Source organism: Jaculus jaculus, unplaced genomic scaffold (assembly GCF_020740685.1).
Source record: "Jaculus jaculus isolate mJacJac1 unplaced genomic scaffold, mJacJac1.mat.Y.cur mat_scaffold_59_1_489403_arrow_ctg1, whole genome shotgun sequence".
In the NCBI taxonomy this organism is placed as follows: domain Eukaryota; kingdom Metazoa; phylum Chordata; class Mammalia; order Rodentia; family Dipodidae; genus Jaculus; species Jaculus jaculus.
This window is the reverse complement of record NW_025423506.1, coordinates 86,558-106,316: the sequence shown is the minus strand read 5'-3', so window position 1 is coordinate 106,316 and position 19,759 is coordinate 86,558. Positions and strand designations below refer to the sequence as shown.

The following is a 19,759-nucleotide window of genomic DNA, read 5'->3' as shown; positions in this document are numbered from 1 at the left end:
AGCTAGGATCAGATTTGCCTTTCACAACTATAGAACATGAAAGATTATGAACTGTTTTTAAGTATCAAACCCTGGGAAACAAAAGGTAATCCCCACAGCTACCACACCTTCCTGCTGTGCAGAATGTGGTGATATGGCTGGATTTAGCAATCAGCAACCCACGTTCCGAGTGTCAATGTCCTTCACTGGACACCATCTACTCTGGCCTCTCTTCTGATATTCTTTTCCTAGAGCTTTGCATGTACTGTTCCCAGACCAAAGCACTATCCTTGATTCTATTCATATCTGTTCATGTCTTAAATTTTAACTCTTAAAAAGTGATGTTCAGGAGGGAAAAATGGCTTAATTTAGACACTTGTCTGTGAAGCCTAAGGACCCAAGTTTGATTCCCCACAACCCATGTAAGCCAGAGGTACAAGGTGGCACATGTCTCTGGAGTTTTCCTGCAATGGCTAGAGGCTCTGGCATGCCCATTCTTTCTGTATGTCAAATAAATAAAACAAAATATCCCCCCGCCCAAAAAAAAAAAAAAACCTTTGAAAACTGATGTTGTAGGGCTGGAGGGATGGTTTTGTAGTTAAGTTAGTAGTTAAGACATTTGCTGGCAGACAAAGAAAATAGTCTTATTCCCCAGGACCCACATAAAGCCAGATATACAAAGTGATACATGGGTTTGGAGTTCATTTGCAGTGGCAACGTGAAGCAAGCACACAAGGTCGTACATGTGCACAAGGGGTACACATGTCTGGAGTTCCATCGCAGTGGCTGGAGGCTCTGGCATGCCAATGCTCGCTCTCTCTCTCTCTCTCTCTCTCTCTCTCTTGCTGTCTCGCTCTTTCTCTTTCTCTCTCTCACCTTGCTCTCACACTCAATAAAAGTCTGTTGGGATTGCCTCAAAATAGAAAAAGAAATCTGTTTTGTAATGTTTGTTTTAATCTGATTGTAAAAGCACAAATTCTAGCTCAGCTTTAGTTGATTCTTAGTGAACATGTCACTAGTACCATATTTCACTCTCTCTATGTAATGGTGTAATTCAGCTGTATTCCTCAGAAAAGTTTGAAGAAATATATAGGGTGCAAAATGTCTACAAGTAGCAATGATATTTCTTTTACTGAAAGACCTCTTGTCTGTTATTAACTCCAAGGAGGAATTATTTAGTCATCAAGTGTTATCCAAATCTTACGCTGAATGATATAGTCTAGAAAGTGATTTTTGTTATAGCAATCCAAGTTACTGGTACAGATTTTTTTTCCCCTTTCTCAGAGTTCAATTTATTTTTTGAAAAATCTGAAGCTAAAGAAAAGTGGTTCAAGAGATTAATTGCTCTCTTACAAGAAAAACTAATGAGCAGTCCTGTGGCCTAAGTAATATACTTACAGTTGAGCTGACAGTAACATTGGAAATTTATTTTTTAAATCCCAATAATAACTTTTACTCTTAAAAGGAAATTAGCTTATTATATAAAAAGGAGAGCTCATTTTTCCTTCATGTAGGACTATTTGTTGATTTTAACTAAGTGAAGCATTATGATAGTGAACTGATGAAAAATTCACCAATGCATGAAAATATTGTTAATAAGACTAGTCATAAAATCATCAGTGTTAAAGTCAGTGGTCCACAGTGGTATTCTCATTGCAGCTTGAACTTTGTCAAGTTTTGACAATATTGATTAAATATATACTTACAAGAAACATATAGTCAGACATGGTGGCACACACTTGGAATCTCAGTGCTCAAGAGACTGAAGCAGGAGGATTGCTGTGAGTTCAAGGTCAGACTGGCACTACAGATTGAGTGCCAGGTTATTCTGGGCTACAGTGAGACCATAACTCAAAAAATATAAAAAGAAAAAAAACAAATAGTTTGCTATAAATTTAAGCTGTCTTCTATATTATAGAAACATATTTGATTATTTTATCTCACTTTTATAAAAACAATTATGGCTGGATATATGGCTCAGTGGTTTAGGCGCTTGCCTGCAAAGTCTAAGGACTGAGATTTGATTCTTCAGGTCACATGTAAGCCAGATGCACGTGGTGGCACATATGTCTAGAGTTCATTTGTAGTGGCTAGAGGCCCTGATACACCCATTCTCTCCCCCCCACTCTTCTTCTTCCATCTCTCTAAAAAAATTAGACCTTGTATTGGTTTAATTCAGGTGTCCAGAGTAAACTTACGTATTCTGAATGCTAGTCTCCCCAGCTAATGGCAAATGGAAATTAATGCATCCTGGAGGCAATGTATTGTTGGGGGTGGGCTTATGGGTATTATAGCCAGTTTCCCCTTGCCAGTGCTTGGCACACTCTCCTGTTCCTGTTGTCCACCTGATGTTTGTGAGGGAATGATGTCCACCCTCTGTTCATGTCATCATTTCCCCTGCCATCGTAGAGTTTCCACTCCAATCTGTGAGTCATAATAACCTTTCTTCCCACAATCAGCTCTTGGTCAGGTGATTTCTGCCAGCAATGTGAACCTGACTGCAACAGACATCATAGAAAATACCCTAAATAGTTTACAGAATAAATACGGTAGATGTAAAGGAATAAATGTTTACATAAAAAGTTCTATTCTGAGCTGGAGAAATATCTTAGCAGTAAAAGCACTGCCTGTTGAAGCACCTTTTTCTGTCTTTCTCTCCCTCCCTCTCTCCATCACCATCTATTTCTTTCTCTCTTATAAATAAATAAACACACACACACACATTTAAGGTTCTCTTCTACAAAGTGTGGTTTCACCCCTCTAATCCCAGTAGTTTTTAGATGATTTTTTCTTAGAGATAAGTTTGTGGCAGGTGCTCTTTCGAAACCTGTCCATGGATCCCAGCCAGAGTCAGATCAGACGTTCACAGAGTCAGTCAGTGTCCATTGCTGGGACAACTTACCTGACATTAAAAGGACTTGGGTTGGCCATGGTTTCAGTTGACTCCGTGGTCACCTGGATTCATTACTTCCAAGACTTTGGTAAAACAAAGGAGAGGGAATGGGAATGGCAGAGAAGAGCTGCTTATTTCGAGGCAGCTAGAAAGAAACAGGCAGAAACAGGAAGGGGCTAAGGACAAGACCAAAGCAGGCCTCCCGTAACCCACTTCTTCTCACTGGCCCCTAACCCCTAATAGTACATTCAGGTATGAGTTCATGGATTAATTAATCCATAAATGAAGTTACAATCTTCATAATACAATTACCCTCTAATAGCATCTCACCTACCTCTGTGACGTTTCGAGTGCAACGATCAATGGGAACACAGATTGACGCCACGCTCCACCTCCACTGCCAGGAGAGCCTCCTGGAGAGAAGGGCCATGGTCGCCAGGCCCCTGTGCTGATTTCCAAGGAAGCTGACCTGCCACCTCCTTCCAGTCACGATGCTCTGGATGCTGAACAGCGGCTCAGGAAGACCCTTTCTTCCGTGAGTGCCCGGCCGGAGGGCGTGGGGGCAGAGTGCAGGAGTTAGGGCTGGTAGGAGAGGAGGAGGTTTGGGGAGAAGGGGTGAGGAGATGAGGCTTTGAGGGCTTTAGGTGAGGAGGATTTAGAAGCACCAGGTGAGGAGAGGAGGACTTGGGAGCACTGGGAGAGGTGAGGAGGAGGACTTGGGCACCAGCGCTCCCTGTGGGTGCAGCCCTGGCTGGCCTAGACTTGCTCCAGCCTCAGCCTCAGCCTCCTGAGTGCTGCGAAAACAGGTGTGAGCCACAGTACCTGCTTTCTGGTTTTTAAATTTTTCTTCTTGTAGCATTATATAAAGAAACAGCATATTTTACTACATCTGTAAGATGGGTATTTGGGGGTTACTTTTTTGTTCAAGTGTATTTGCCACTTTGAAGTTTGACTTGGTGCCCAACTTTATTTTGATCACTTACATTCTCTATGTTGCATGGAGACCATTTTTTAAAAATTTTATTTATTTATTTTTGGTTTTTCGAGGTAGGGTCTCACACTAGTCCAGGCTGACCTGGATTTCACTCTGTCGTCTCAGGGTGGCCTTGAACTCATGGTGATCCTCCTACCTCTGCCTCCCGAGTGCTGGGATTAAAGGTGTGCGCCACCACGCCCGGCGTCATGGAGATCATTTTTAAAAGGATTAAAATGTACATTTTACTATCCAAATTTCTTTAATATTGTGTTTTTAATGAATGATGTTACATGTAATTACATGTGTTGGCACTAATATTAAAAGCAAAACCACAAAAATGATAATGAATCCAAAATAAGATAATTAATATTTCCCCTAAAGGTTATTCATTATACTTAACAGGTGTATGGACTTGAGATAATTTTATCATATCATCTGCTTCTTCAGAATCTTGGGAATATTTGTGTTTGGTATTATCTCAGTGTATTTAAAATATTGTACTCGTATTTTCCTGGTTTAAAGGCCTCAGATTAGAAATTACATATATTCACAGCTGTCACAGTGTTTCTTGTGTGTAGGTTACAACAGTACAGTGGGTACCTGTTAGGATTATGATGTAATATTTTTGGGTTATATTCTTGTCTGGTTATGGTAAGAGGAGCAATGTCTTACTTAAACATGCAACTTAATCTATAATTAGTATCTTCTGGTCTTTAAACTATCTAGCAGGAGTGTAATTTAAAGCATTGTTCAATGCTTTCTGCGCAAAGGCAAGAACTCAAAATTTAGGTACAGAAATAGTAACAGACTGGGAACAGGAGGCACAGACCCAAAAGCACTTTTCCCCATGGATGGAAGAGAGCACGGGTTACACTTGGTCTTTTACACAGTCATTTTTGTAGCTTTCAGGTACAAGCAGACATTATAATAAAAAAGTAAAATAAAATTATAACTACACATATAAAACTGATTCATGCTTGTAATTTTTACTACAATTCATGATACATAGAGTGAACCCACTTGGGGGTAAATGAGGAGGAAAATGTAAATAGTGGTGAGCTGGTATCCATGGTCTGTCTTGTAGTTGATTTATAATATTTGTTGGTTTCTGAAAGTAATTGTTACTTCATCAAACAAATATCAACAAATGTAGCATCGTCTAAGTAGAATATTACTATTCTAAGTAGAATATTACTATTTTTAAAACAACATTGTTTCCTAATCAAAGATAGTCAGTAGAAGCATGTAAGCATGTAGTACTTACTAATTCTCCGAAGTTAGGCAATATATATGTTGGATATATAATTAGAGTCATTATTTTGTGACTAGTAAAATTTATTGTTTTATTGTTGATGCTGAAAAGATTTTGATAAAAGTAGAATTGAAATATAAATTATGGAATTAAATTTTCAGTTTCAAGGTTTACAACTTTTTTACAACTGTATATTCAGGTATATTTTCTTAAATCATTTTGTAACTTGAATATACAAACATTTCAAGCTGGCACTTCCTCCCATTAATTTTCCTCTAAGAATATTAATTTTCTCTCAAAGTTGTATCTGATAAAGAATTAGATTATAGGTTGTCAATAAAAAATTTTAATGTAAAGAAAGAATAAATAAATAAGGATTTTTATGGTTAAGGAGTCAGGTAAATTAATGAGGTAAAATGATTTGAGCATCTATTTATACCCTAAAGTAGTGACTATTTAGAACAAGTTTAGGTATAGCTGGTATGATTCAGAATGATCTACTTGACACAGAGACATGAATGGCAAGCCTTCTGAGCCACAGAAATGAAATTGTAATCAGGCAATTCTATATAGAATAGCTGTGTTATATAACTTCCCAGCTTAGTGAATAAGGGCTGAAAACCAGACTAAATCCATTAGCCTTGCTTTTTCCATAGTTTAGAACTTTTAAATTGTCCTAAAGTCGCTGAAGCAAAAAATCATGATAAAACATTCTTTGATAACCCACAACACACAAGAAAACCTTATTTTTAGGGGAAAATGGTTTTGTACATGGGATGAAACAAAATAAATTAAAAACTTAAAGAAAAGGGTTAGCACTATCACTCTCCTGTTTAAAAACTTTTTATGAATATCGAGTCAAAATCAACAGGATATCTCTCTTGAAATGTTATCTGTATGGATTGCAAGTAGACCACAGGACTGTACACTGTCTTAGAATGTCTTCAGAAGGCCCTGTCATTGAACAGGTTACAGAATACAAACCCCAGAGTCCTTTCTTTCCAATGGAAGAGGGAAAGACTGAAACAGGAAAAAAAAAAAAAAAAAACTATTCACATTTCATCTGCTTTCCTTGTGACTTGAAGTCTCCACCTCCTCTGCCTCCTTTGAAGGCTCTTCAACCTCCAAAGCCTCCTCTGCCTCCACCACAGCCCCCAAATACACCTCCACCTTTAGGCTTGGCTTAGTCCAAGGTAACTTTGTGTCCATCTATTTCACAATCCTTGGAAGCTTTGGCATCTTCCTCACTGTTGAAGTCTACAAAACCAAACCCTTTGGAGGACCCAGTTTCCTGATCCATGGCTATTGGTGCACGAACAGAGCCCTCAAATGATTCTTTGGAGCCTCTTCAGTGGTCTTCTCAGACAGACTTTTGACAGTGTCTTGGATGACTGACTTCTTTCATAAAGTGATCCTCTAGGTCCATGAACTCCAGCCTGATTGCTCTACCTTCAACTTTCAGTTTATTACAGGAGTTTAAAGCCTCTTTAGTATCTTCATATGAAGCAAATTCTCTAAATGAATACCTTTCAGATTTACCATTAGGGTTCTGAGGCACTTTGATAAATACTTCGTGATGAGTTTCTACTGTTGCACTGTAGGAGAGGTTACTTAAAACTAATGTTTTGATTTACCACTCCAAGTGCTATTTTCTCAGCTCTCTCTTGCCTTTGACCTTTCTCTCCAGTGTAGTGAAGGGAAGCACATCACCCATTGATATCTGTCCCCTGCATTTCTTCCAAGATTTTTTGTGCATCAACTTCTGTTTAATTCAATATAATCAATCCCTTCACTCTCCCATCCTGACTGATTGATTAATCTGATCATTATGGCATCATCAAACACCTCTTTTAGTTAATCCTGAGTGATTTTGAAAGAAAGTGTTTTGGACAAAAGTGTTACAGCTTGAACTTTCTTATTGTCTCTTCCTTTTGGTTTCTCCAATTTAATTTCATTGCCAAAGACCTGTGAATTCCAAGGCTTTTTCTGGATCTTCATAACCAAACTTCCTATTTCTCCCAGGTCTGCCAGCCACAACAGCAAGACCCCTTTTTACCAAAATGTTTACTGATGACAACTTGTAATTCAGCAACAGACTTGTGAGGATACAGGTTTTCAGTAAAGAGGTTGAAAGGTGTGGTTGGTTCTGATCCTTCTGCTTTCTGGTTACTTTCCACTTTATGTTTCTTGGCTTCAGGAGCTAGTTTATGTTTGTGCATTTTCTTCTTTCTCCAGATGCTTCTTTAAGAGGCTCTTGTTTCTCATCTTTCTCTTCCTCCATCTCCTCATCTTCTTCCTCCTTTTCCTTGTCATCTTCATCGCCTTCACCCTCCTCCTCAGTCACATTTTTTTCCTTTCACAGGAATAACATTTGTGGAGCTTTCTTGACTTTTGCTGGTGTAGTCTCCATAGCTTCTTTTCAGGATCATCTCAGAAGCTGATGCTTTCACCACTGTTGGCTCAAATTTATCCTCTTCATCATCTTCCTCCTCCTCCTCTTCCTCCTCACTATCTTCTTCACCATCAGCCTCATCATCACTGTCTTCCTTTTTGGCATGCTTGTCATTCTTTGAGCCCTTGGCTGGTGTAACAGCTCCCTTTTTACCAGGGTTTGCTACCAATGCTTTCGCTTGTGAGGCTCCCTTCTTGTCAGGTGATGGGGCTGCTTTGGCTGGTGTCACTTCCTTCTTTGCTGGCGTAGCAGCTGCCTTTGTGCCTGGGGTGACAGCTGCTTTCTGGGCAGGTGTGGAAACTGCAACCTATTTTTGTTTGGGGAGCCACCACCATCTTTATTGGAGTTGTGGTGACTTTTTGGCCTGAGGAATGACAACCTCTTCTCCACTGCTGTCATCTTCCACTTCTGACATTTCTTCATCCTCACCATCTTCTTCTATCTCCTTTGAGGGAGGAGCGATTTTCTTGGAATCACCTTGATTTTTATGGTCTTTGCTAGCTTCTCCATGATGGTGAGTTATGATGAATGAGTTTGTGGCAAACAAGAGGCAATCAGCCTGGAGGGACACAGGTAACTTTGATTACGGCATGGGTACTGAAGACACAGGAGAGCATACAACTGATGGCCAGCTAGACCTAGCATCTGAGGCAAAAGCTACTAGCCTTATTTTATTTCATTTCATTCTATATATTTTCGGGGACAAGGTCTTGCTATGTAGTTGACTTGCCTGGGATTTGTGTTTCTACAGTTTCAGCCTCCTAAGTGCTTAGATTGTAGGTATGACAATCACGGCCAGATTTACCTTCAGACTCTATCACAAGAAAACATTGTTGCCTCCTCCTGAGAAATTAATTGTATGTGTGTGTGTATGCCAACACTTAGCTTGTTAAGTCTTTGGGAATTATTTTAATGCAAGGAGTTTGTTTTCATATTTTTATTTTATTGATTGATTTCACAGAGACAGTTAAAGAAGCAGAGAGAGGAAGAGAGAGAATGGGCATGCAAGGGCATCTAGACACTGTAACCTAACTCCAGATACATGGTCATTTTGTGCATCTGGATTACATGGGTCCTGGGGAATTCAAAGCTGGGTTCTTTGGCTTTTCACACCAACACTTTAACTGCTATGCCATCACTCCAGCCCCTAAAGCATTTTTTTTTAAGGTATGGTATCACTCTAGCCCAGAGTTACCTGGAATTCACTATGTACTTTCAGGGTGGTCTTGATCTCTCTTTAATCCTCCTACTTCCGCCTCCTGAGTGCTGTGATTAAAGGCATGTGCCACCACACCCAACTGCTTTATTTTTTTTCATTTTAAAAGCTTGAAACACTAATTCTCTCCTTTCAGAAAATATGTTCCTGTTTTTAAGACTCAATATATAAATAAATAAATATAAATCTTAATATATAACAAAATATATATACATATATATTAGGGGCTGGAGAGCGGGTTCAGCAGATAAAAGTGCTTGCTTGTAGAGCCTAATAGCCTGGGTACATTTCCCCAGTACTGCCAGAGTCCAGCCCTGGCTTGAAGAAGGATCCCCAAAGAGAGGTGTGAAAGGGAGTGGCACAATAATGACTCAAAGTCAAGTTCTGGTGCAAACTGACAGGCTAATGCTGAAGGCAGCTGAGTTTCTATCTATCTATCTATCTATCTATCTATCTATCTATCTATCTATCTATCTATCTCTATCTCTGTCTTTGCTTCTCTCTGCTGCCACAGCTATTAACCTCAGTCTTTTATTTTCTGATCATGTCATGAAAGAGCAAACTTCAAGAAAGGTACAGTTCCACAGAATTCATAGAAACTTTTTGCTATTTCTTTACATCAAAAAATCCATAATTATTTACCTCAAGTACAGTTGTCAGGCCTCTATAATGATTAACTATTTTCTCACTTTCCCCATGTCTGTGCGGTCAAGCACTTGTGCTTTCCTGAGCTCCTACTTTCAGTTACTGTATTAAAGGTGAGAGATAGAACAACCACAAAATGGGGGTTCCCACCATTGACCATTGATCCAATAAACCCATTTATCCGCCAACCATTTCTTTTGAATTTTCCTTTTCATGTCTCTCCATACTTAGACTTTGGTTCCCCCCCCCCCCCAATTGCACTCTTTCTGACCTCTATTGATTTTCCTGTAAGGATTCTTGGTAAAGAGTCATAGTTTGCTACAATTGCCACAATTCAGAAAAATTAGTCATAGAACAATTTTTACATTGTTCCAGGAGGTTCACTGTTTCCTCCTAAGTGTACTGTACTCCATGCCTGACTTTCCTTAAGGCGTTAAGGAAAACAATGATTTCTGACCCATTTTCTTGTTTTTCCAGTTCTATGCCAGCGATTCTCTCAAATACATTGACCAGCACTTCACTAACATCAATTTTTGCTGGAAAAGTATATTTAGAGATTGGTGCACCAAGTGAATAAAAAAGACAAACATTGTGCAGAAAACCATAGGTATCTGTAGTGTAGAGAGCCAAAGATGTTTCTATATAGGGGCCACATTGGACTCCAAGGAAGAGACTGCTGGGCTGGAACCGTGTATGCAGCTCTTCAGCTCTTGATCCTCATGATCTTGATATGGCATGCTTGCCATCTGTGGCGCAGTACCTGCATAAAGCCAGAAGCATACATATGCATCTAGGATTCATTTACAGTGATAAGAGATCATGGCATGCCCATCCCCTTCCTGCCTCTCCCCCTCTCTGCTAGCAAAGAAATAAAGTACTTAAATATATACATATTGCATCATCTGGTGTTATATAATGAATATATTTGCTCTACTTAAACAAAAACCTGACTAACATTTTATTCACCTTCAGCTGATGAAAGTATAGCCCAACTATAATGGAATAAGAAGAATGTGCTAATATCTTATGTTTCTGTAAAAATAGCTGTTTAATTCTCAGTTGTTTGCAGAGTAAAGTGTTCCTGGAAGTTGGTTTTTGTTCCAGGATAGAGTCTCACTCTAGCCCAGCCTGACCTGAAACTTACTCTATAGCAGGCTGGTCTTCCTACCTCACTCCTTCTGAGTGATATGACTGAAGGTGTACACCACCATACCAGGCAAATATTTTTTCTTCATTGTGATTGAATCTCATCCACATGTCTGAGAGAGAAATTGACTGATGTTCTTAAGTAACTGTATATTAATAGGAACCAGCATTTTCCCACTAAGCTCTGAATATCCTGGGAGTGTGTGGCTGTAAGTGAGCTCCTTTTTGAGTTGTCCATTTTTGTAACATCAGATGTTTTGAAGTCATTTACCTCCTTTACTGCAATGCTAGGACAAGTATTTTGGAATAATCTGAGAAGTAGGAAGAGAATATTCTTCAGGAAACTTGAGTTTAGAACTATTTGAAATTCTTCCTTCAAATAAAAAAGTGACAGATATTGAGAAAGAGAGAGCCATTTGATTCCTTAACTTTATCTTACCTTAAATCTTTAACCTTGATTAAGAAGATCCCTTCTGCCCTTGGCCATGCTGAACATGTCTTGTCTATGGCATGCTAGTGAGCCATGTCATTTGTAAATTGACACAATTTCACACAGTGCTATAATTTTGCTAGTTATTCTCAAACTTTTACAAGGAGTAAAATGTAGGAATATCAGTGTGCTGAACTTAAAAGTGCTTTCCATTCTTATTAGTAAGAGAAAATGAAAACTTTGCAGAACAACCTGGCACATTAGGAGTGAAGCGCCCAACACTCTATCCCAGCAAGAAGTAAAAAACTGAGCAAAACACCACATTTCTTATGATCTGTCAAAGCAGCAAGAGTGCAGAAAAACAGCTGTCCATCAGTAAAGACAGAAAGGCAATGAAAGCACAGCTGGCCTAAGCAAAGGCCCCCAACAGAAGCCTCCTTAAAAGTGAACCCATGTCAGGATAGAAAACTGCAGCATAACTGACATATTATTGGTGGATGAGTGTGAAGTAGTGTGAGCTGACAACTCCAGGGGGTCCAGTCATGCTGTGCATATGCAGGACCAGGGTGCTTTGTAGGTTTTCATACAGGAGATCTACAAGGGCCTCTCTATGACCATTGGAGAAACTTTCCTCTTGCTTGTGGTGATGGGTGAGAGGGTGGATGTACTGTCCAAGCTTCTGTTCTCAAAGTACTACTGCTACAAAACGTGACCTCCCCAGAGGAAGGATGATGCCCCACTCAGCACTGCAGCCATCCTGTCCCACTGGGGAAGTTCACCATCTTGGGCACCCCGAACACTGTCAGTTAGCTTTAAGCTACAAAGCACTGTCCCTCCCCATAAACCTTCCCATGACAGTCTAAATGCTTTTTGCCAGAGCTCCTTTTCCTGTCTATCCTGTACAACCACCACTAAAAAGTACAGGACCTGTTAAGATGCAGAACATAGAAGAAATGGAGTAAGTGTCAGAAAAAAATCAGACATGGCATGAATGTTGAATTTATGAGATTATGAATTGCAACAGTATTGACAAGGTTTAATGGAAAACACAGACAGCAAGCAAGTGCATGTATGGACATTTTAAGGAAAAATACTAAAGAACAAAAAACAATGGATCAACTGAAGAACGCCTTTGCTTGGCTTGTTAATGGGCTGTATACAGCCAACAAAAATCTCTCAGCTTGAGGATATAACACAAAATTCCAATCTGAAAATCAAAGAGAAAAACTGAAGAAAACATTATCTGAAGGCTCTGTACAACTACATAATATGTGAGTTACAGGTAATGGGAATCCCAGGAGTGGAGGATAAAGAGAAAGTAAGGAGAACAACACTTGAGGTAATGTTAACTTAAGAAATCCCCTCAATCTATGTCACTAAACTGTAGTTCCAGGAATATGAAGAATGCCAAAATGTAAGTGCTGAAAAATAAAAAAAAAATTAAATCAAAATCTGGACACATCATATTTGAACTTTAAAAAATTACAGATAGAGAAAAAGAAATCTCAAAAGAATACAAAGGATGAGACAGTGGGTGACTTACCTACAGAAGAACACAGGCGACTATATTCTTCAGAAGTCATGCAGCCGAGAAAAGAATGGAATGAAATATTTCAAGTGGTGAGATACAAAAATTATCACAGAGTCCTGTGCCTGAAAAACTATTCAAGTCAGGTATGGTGGTACATGCCTTTAATTCCAGAATTTGGGAAGCAGAGGTAGGAGCATGGCCATGAGTTCAAGGCCACCCTGAGACTACATGAATTGCAGTTTAGCCTAGGCTACAGCATGACCATACCTCACGAGAAAGAAATATATTCAAAAGCAGATATAAATTAAAGCCTTCCTTGGACAAACACTTTTTTTTTTCTTGTAGATGGACCCTGTCAGAATTGTTGCTAAAGGGAAGAAAATGAATATAGGTGAAAAATTCTGATCTATATTAACAAATGAATAACTCCAACAATAACAATAATAATGAAGGGTAAAATAAAAAGATTTTTATATTCTTAACTGATCTGACAGGTAACAGTTTGTTCAAGATAATGTATTTGCTAATGTAGTATTGTGCATGTGTGCAAAATAAATGACAGCAGGATGGGAAGGATTAGGAACAGTTTGTTACTATAAGGTAAAATCCAAGTATTGGAAAGTATACTTGGAATAATCTTAATTGTACAGTATCAACTCCAGGTAAACCCACAAAGTAGAAATGCAGCAGGAGTGGTGGCACAATGCTTTTCATCCCCGGGCTCAGAAGGCCGAGCTAGGAGGATTACTGTGAGTTGGAGGCCATCCTGAGACTGAACGCATAGTGAATTCCAAATCAACCTGGACTAGAGTGAGACCCTACCTCAAGAAGAAAAGAATTAATAGGAAAGCCTCCTTAAGTGTCTTTGTTACAGGTGGGGCAGATGGCTTAGTTATTAAAGATGCTTTCTTCTAAAGCCCAATGCACTAGATTTTATTCCCTAGTATCCACATAAAGCCAGATGCACAAGTGGTTTGCAATGGCAGGAGGACCCTGGTTTGCCCATACTTACTCTCTGTCTTTCTGTTTCTGTATCTCAAATAAATAAAAAATATTTTAAAATGTTATTTTATGATCTATATGTATTATACATGTTATGTTATATTATACATATTATATGATGCATACATATTAAATACATATTACTTGTTTTTTTCCCTAATGTGTTTAGGTTAGTGGGAAATAAGGAAATATATAATAATGACAGAAAATGTTGTACCTGATATATTCATTTAATGAAAATTTGTAAGTGCATTAGTACAACTACAATAACTCTCCTGTTAATATCCAACATTCAACTAAATAGACTCAGTTACTGGTTTGGTTGAAAAACATTCGCTTTCTGAACATCTGTCAAAATTTTTGATTCTGTTGAACTAAAAACACCTTTAGCCTTCACATACAGGGAGATTCTCATTGTATGATTTTGCATGATATTTATCCATGAATAGTAATGAGGGGAAAGTAGTCAGTGCTATCTTCAAAAAATATGTTGTATCTAATTATATATCATTATCTTATATATAAGGTAAAAAAAAGATTGGCATATAAGATATAAGATATATATATAAGATATAAGAAAGAAATGTTTATGACAAGAGAGCCAATGGATAAATTTGAATAATGATTAATGTTGTGGTATTTTAGAATACAGACTATTCATCAAGCATCTGCTTGGAAAGACACCCATCATGCAGACCAGCAGTGGTCACAAGGCAGAGGGAGTCTGCCTTTTGGTAACTACTGGGCTAGGCAGGTATGCAGAAAATCTACCAGTTAGGACTGGAGAGATGACTTAGTGGTTAAGCACTTGCCTATGAAGTCTAAGGACCCCGGTTCAAGGCTTGATTCCCCAGGACCCATGTTAGCCAGATGCTAATGCACGTATCTGGAGTTCGTTTGCAGTGGCTGGAGGCCCTGGCATGCCCATTCTCTCTATCTGCCTCTTTCTCTCTGTGTCTGTCACTCTCAAATAAATAAGTGAAAATAAACAAAAATAAATAAAATCTGATATTTAAATCGTGTAACTCTCTTTCCCTTTTATCTGTTTTCTTTAACAAACTTGATTTTGGCACAAGTTCAAGCAAGTGCATGATCAAAACAGGTTGGAGACAGGCAGTCTTACATGCATCTGGTAGATTTATTTGGAGAATATATTTTTATTTCTGTTTTAATACTTCAGAATGTCATCAAATATAGCTGGAAACAGCACTGTATTTTTGAGTACAAGACTATATTATTATTGCTGTAACTACTGACTCCTGGTTCTTTGTTAAATAAAAAGAAAAATTGCTTGTGAGGTTATTATATGTGAGCTAAAATGAACAAATCTAAGTAGTCATTTCCAACAGCATAAAAATCCTTATATTGTGTTAGAATCAATTTAGTCATTGGATACATTCTATTAAAGAAATTTATACATTTAAATTTTAGAAATTTAAGATTATGTTTAAGACAATAAGACCTCATAGTTACACAATGTTTACAGGGTATAGTTTTGCTTTAGCATATGTGAAAAACTAGTATTTAATAACAGTTGGAGATTTAATTTATTGGAACACAAACCTTAGCATCTTATTATAAATGTCAAATTTAGGGGTTTTGCTGTGCAGCAAATTATAGTATTTTAGTAGTAATTGCCAAGGGGTGAGGTTTAGTTGTTTTCTGAGATGTTTTGTAATGAAATAAAAGTTTGCTGATCTAGAATTGTAGAACTTTAATCATCTGAATTTCTATATTTACATTTGTACTGTTGGGCTTTCTAGCATACAAAAAAGGTTTAAGTATCAGTAATGTTAGTAGGGAGAGTAAGTCTGTTTACCTGAGACAACTGGTTTCTCTACAGCCTTATCTAAAGACTACCCAAGCAAATGCTTGTATCCAAGCATCCTGTGCACCCTGTGGCGCAGTCCAACTGACACATCAAACCATCAGACTCCCAAAAATATATTTTTCCATATCAAACCATAAATAGTTGAATTTTTATACAAATAGAAATAAAACTTTAAGTCTTGTGATCTTTTCATGCCTTGTTTCCTTTTTCTTTTGCATAGTGTGTGGAGAGAGAGAAAGAGAGAGAGAGAAGGAGAAAGTGTATGTGTTATGGTATAGTCATATATGTGTGCTGATGCAGCACCCCATGGGCATACCTTCAGAGGCCACCTGAGGGCATCAATGTCCCCCTCCATTGCTCATCCACCTGCTATTTTTCTTGAAATAGAGTCTTTACTAATTAGTCTTTACTAGTTTCATAGCTTACTATCTCTCTTTCAGAGAGCCCTAGCAATTCTCAAATCTCTGCTCCCCACAGGACCAAGGATACAGACATGTGTTGCCATGCCCATCTGCCAATGTGGGTGCTGGAGGAATAAACTGGGGCACTCCCGGGCCCCTTCAGGCACTCAGGCTTGCAGAGGAAGCATCCTTACCCATTGAGCAATCTGCCCTGCCCTCTATTGTGTTCTTGTAAAAGTGGCACAGTAGGGTTCTGTTTAAATTCTTTTAATTAACTGCTATTTTTTTTTTCTGTGATAACTCCATGTAGGCAACATCTTGAGCCACATAGTTAGTGGAATTGCATAAAACAAAAGATAGGATCCCTTGTGGAAGAGGGAGCAGAACCATTGTAAGAGCCATAGAGTGTGTAGAAATACCCTGAGGCAGGGTTCCCCCCAACTACCCCAAAGGCACTGACTAAGGAGGCCTTCATGACCCCACAGTAAATATGAAGACCCCACAAAGTAGGGCCCCTAGGGTAACAGGAGCATGGGGTGAGGAGATAAGAGTATATAACCTGTTTTATAAAATAAGATAAATATATAAATATATATATATATATATATATATCCTTTCATCAAGTAGTTTCCAGTATAACAGAGAAAATAGAATGTCTTGTGTGCATTAACTTATTTTATATAGTTTGCCAGAAGAAGATAACACATGTATGAGCATTTTAATTATATCTCTTTCGAATTTAATTCAAAAGTGGTGGAAAAGCATTAAAGAAAAAATCAGTTTTTCACCATCACTACTCTCCCTTCGTCCTTTTAAGGAAGATAGCTTATTGCTATCAGTACCTCCTTTGCTGTACTGAATATCAGAAGCAGAAGAACATAGAGACAAAAACAAAGGAGGCACAGAGAGAAGTGGATTATGGATAAGCCAAGGATAGAAGAGCCTTTGGGAGAATTCAACCCTTCTGATAATTTAATCTCTGATTTCTAGCCTAAAGAACCATGTCATAATAAATGCCACTTGTATAAAAAGATTAAAAAGAGAAAAATGGAAACTGAGAAACAAGAAAATTGTAAGACACTAATGAACTTAATTTAATAGAATAAAGATAAAAGAGCCCTTGGAGCCAGGTATGGTGGCACATGTCATTAATCATAGGACCTGGGTGGTAGAGGTAGGAGGACTGCTGTGAGTTCTAGGCCAACCTGAGACTACAAAGTGAACACAGTGAATTTCACATCAGACTGGATTAGAATGAAACCCTACCTCAAAAAAAAAAAAAATCTATTGGGGAATCAGGGGTGGAATGGAATGTGGTACTTTGAATAGATGGCTACCAATATATTCATTGTTTTATTAGTTTGTAATTTTGTTCTGCAGACACATGCTGGAGGAGGTGTCACTGGGCATTCCAGCCCTAAGGTGTGGGGATGGGTTTGAAATTTCAATCTAAAGGTATGTAAAGTATTTCTTTTGTGCTTGTGACTTCTCTCTGCTTAGACCTGTGAAAGCAAGCTAGATTCTTTTGCCATTATGGATCATCTCTTGATCTGTAAGCTTCAATAAATATACCTTGCTCCATAACTCTGCCTGGTTTGGAAGTTTCTCTCAGTAAACCTGAAGTTGTCTGCTACAACATATCTCATAAGGACTCTTCTCACTACCTTAGAGATACTTGCACAACAATGTTTATTGTTGCTCTATTCACAATAGCTAGTAGATAGATCCAGCCTAGATGTCTCTAAACAGCTCAATGGATGATAGAGATGTGGTACATTTACAAAATGAAGTTCTTTCTATTTAGCAGTGTAAAAAATGAAATTTGCAGGGAAATGGATGGTTCTGGAAAGGATTTTACTAAATGAGTTAACCCAGCCCCAGAAATGCAAACATCACATGTTTTATCTTATATATGGATCTTTGTTACAAATGTTCAGACTTGTGTGTGAGTTGAAGTAGAAATCAGTAGAAGAGGCTATTAACTAGAAAAGGGCTAGAGGGGAGGGAGGCAATGGAAAAAGAATGCAACTCGAGGTAAGCAACAGGAATATGGGTACAAAAGGAGAATGAGACCAGGAGAAAAGAACTCAGGAGAGAGGATTACTTGATTGATAGAATATGAGAGGACAGAATGTTTGAGGGGCAGGCTTGTAAGAGTATCGGGCTGGAGAGATGGCTTAGCAGTTAAGCGCTTGCCTGTGAAGCCTAAGGACCCCGGTTTGAGGCTCGGCTCCCCAGGTCCCACGTTAGCCAGATGCACAAGGGGGCGCACGCGTCTGGAGTTCGTTTGCAGAGGCTGGAAGCCCTGGCACGCCATTCTCTCTCTCTCCCTCTATCTGTCTTTCTCTCTGTGTCTGTCACTCTCAAATAAATAAATAAAATTTTTTTTTAAAAAAAAAGAGTATGGGGAAGGGGATGTGGGGAGGTGATTATACAAAAATTAAAAAAAAAAATGAACCATTTCCATAGACACTCTAAATCTGGCTAGCATTGCACAGGAAAGGGGAGTAGAGACAATCTGGACAGTAGGTAACAAAGGTTTAGCCTTAAGTGTATGGATTCTGGCAGTAAATATGATCCCAGAATAGGGTTGGCACCTACAGAGAGCAGTTGACCAGAGAGACACATGAGGTCCCCAAAACAAGGTAGGTAGTTAGCAAAACACTTCATTACCTGTCAGAGCTAAAAAGTAAGATTCTATTGCTGCAGACACCACAGGCTGTTGTCATAGCACACTGGTATATCATGTTGGAACTAAAAAAGAAACTGTTTTCCTCCTGGATAGCCCTGGAAAGCACTATGGGATTCACTGGATTACAATGGACACCAACACCATGAATAAGCTGAAGATCCTACAGACTGTAAAATTAAGCAGCAGGTCAAGAAGTACACACTCTTGAAATACTGGCATGCAGCTCTGGAGGTGAGCAACTGATCTCACATATCTGGTATTGGGGTGAGAACTCATATCTGGTACTGGAAACCAAGTCAGAATGCCATGGACTGGAAAAGCCAGTCTTCAGAAAGAAGCCATCATTGCTCTGTGGATATGAATTGTGGACTTACAGATCAATAAAATCTCTCATATAAATTCCCATACCCATTTTAACCCAAGCTGTCTTCACTTTTGTTTGAATAATATCATTTATTTTACAGATGCCAGAGTAAATGGAGGAGAATCAAGCTCCTAAAATAACCAGGTTGGGGAGGTGGCTCAATGGTTTATAAGTTTTGCTTTCAAAGCCTGGTGGCCCTGTTTTGATTCCTCTGTATCCATATAAAGCCTGACACAAAATAGTGCCAGCTTTTGGAGTTGCTTTGGAGCACCAGGAGTCCGTAGCATAGACATACTCCCTTTCTGTCGGTCTCTCTGTGTGTTTCTTACTATCAAATCAATATTCTTTTTACTCCAGTAAATATATTTAAAAATTAGACAGCAACAGAACTAAGAGTTGTCAAAGAAAGAAATACAATTGGCCAATAAAAATACTGAAAAATGTTCAACAGTTTTAGTTATCAGGGAAATACAAATTAAAATTACTTTGAGATTCACTTTCACTCTGGTCAGATGGCTAACTTCCAAGATCGATTGTTCCAACATGCCTGGCTTATATGGAATTATTTTTGTGACTTGGAGTTCACCAATTTGGCTGGTGAAGAAAAGCAATCTCTAGGGACTCTGATTTTTAAACTCATCAGGACATGGGATGACAGATGCACTTCACTGTGTCAAAATTGTAGGTGAGGGCCACGGATTTGAACTCAGGGCCTCATGATTATGCAGAAATTCCTTTAAAAATTTCTATCTTATGGCATTTTGTTATATACCATCCTCCACTGAGTGAGGCAATGCCCTAAGTAATGCTGAATATGCAGTCAATCCTATTTATTTATAGCAAAACTTGGCTCTTATACTTCCTTAAAAGGCATAGGTATCTCTTCTAGTTCTAATGTGAACTCTATTTCATCAGGAATTAGAAGAGTGTCCCATCATTTTTGTAGTTC

The 19,759-nt window shown here is 38.6% G+C and overlaps 1 pseudogene; it reads right to left on the bottom strand.

The window, feature by feature from the left end:
• Positions 1-6,217: 6,217 nt before the first annotated feature.
• On the bottom strand, positions 6,218-12,572 carry LOC123457471 (annotated as a pseudogene).
• Between the last annotated feature and the right edge of the window lie 7,187 nt (positions 12,573-19,759).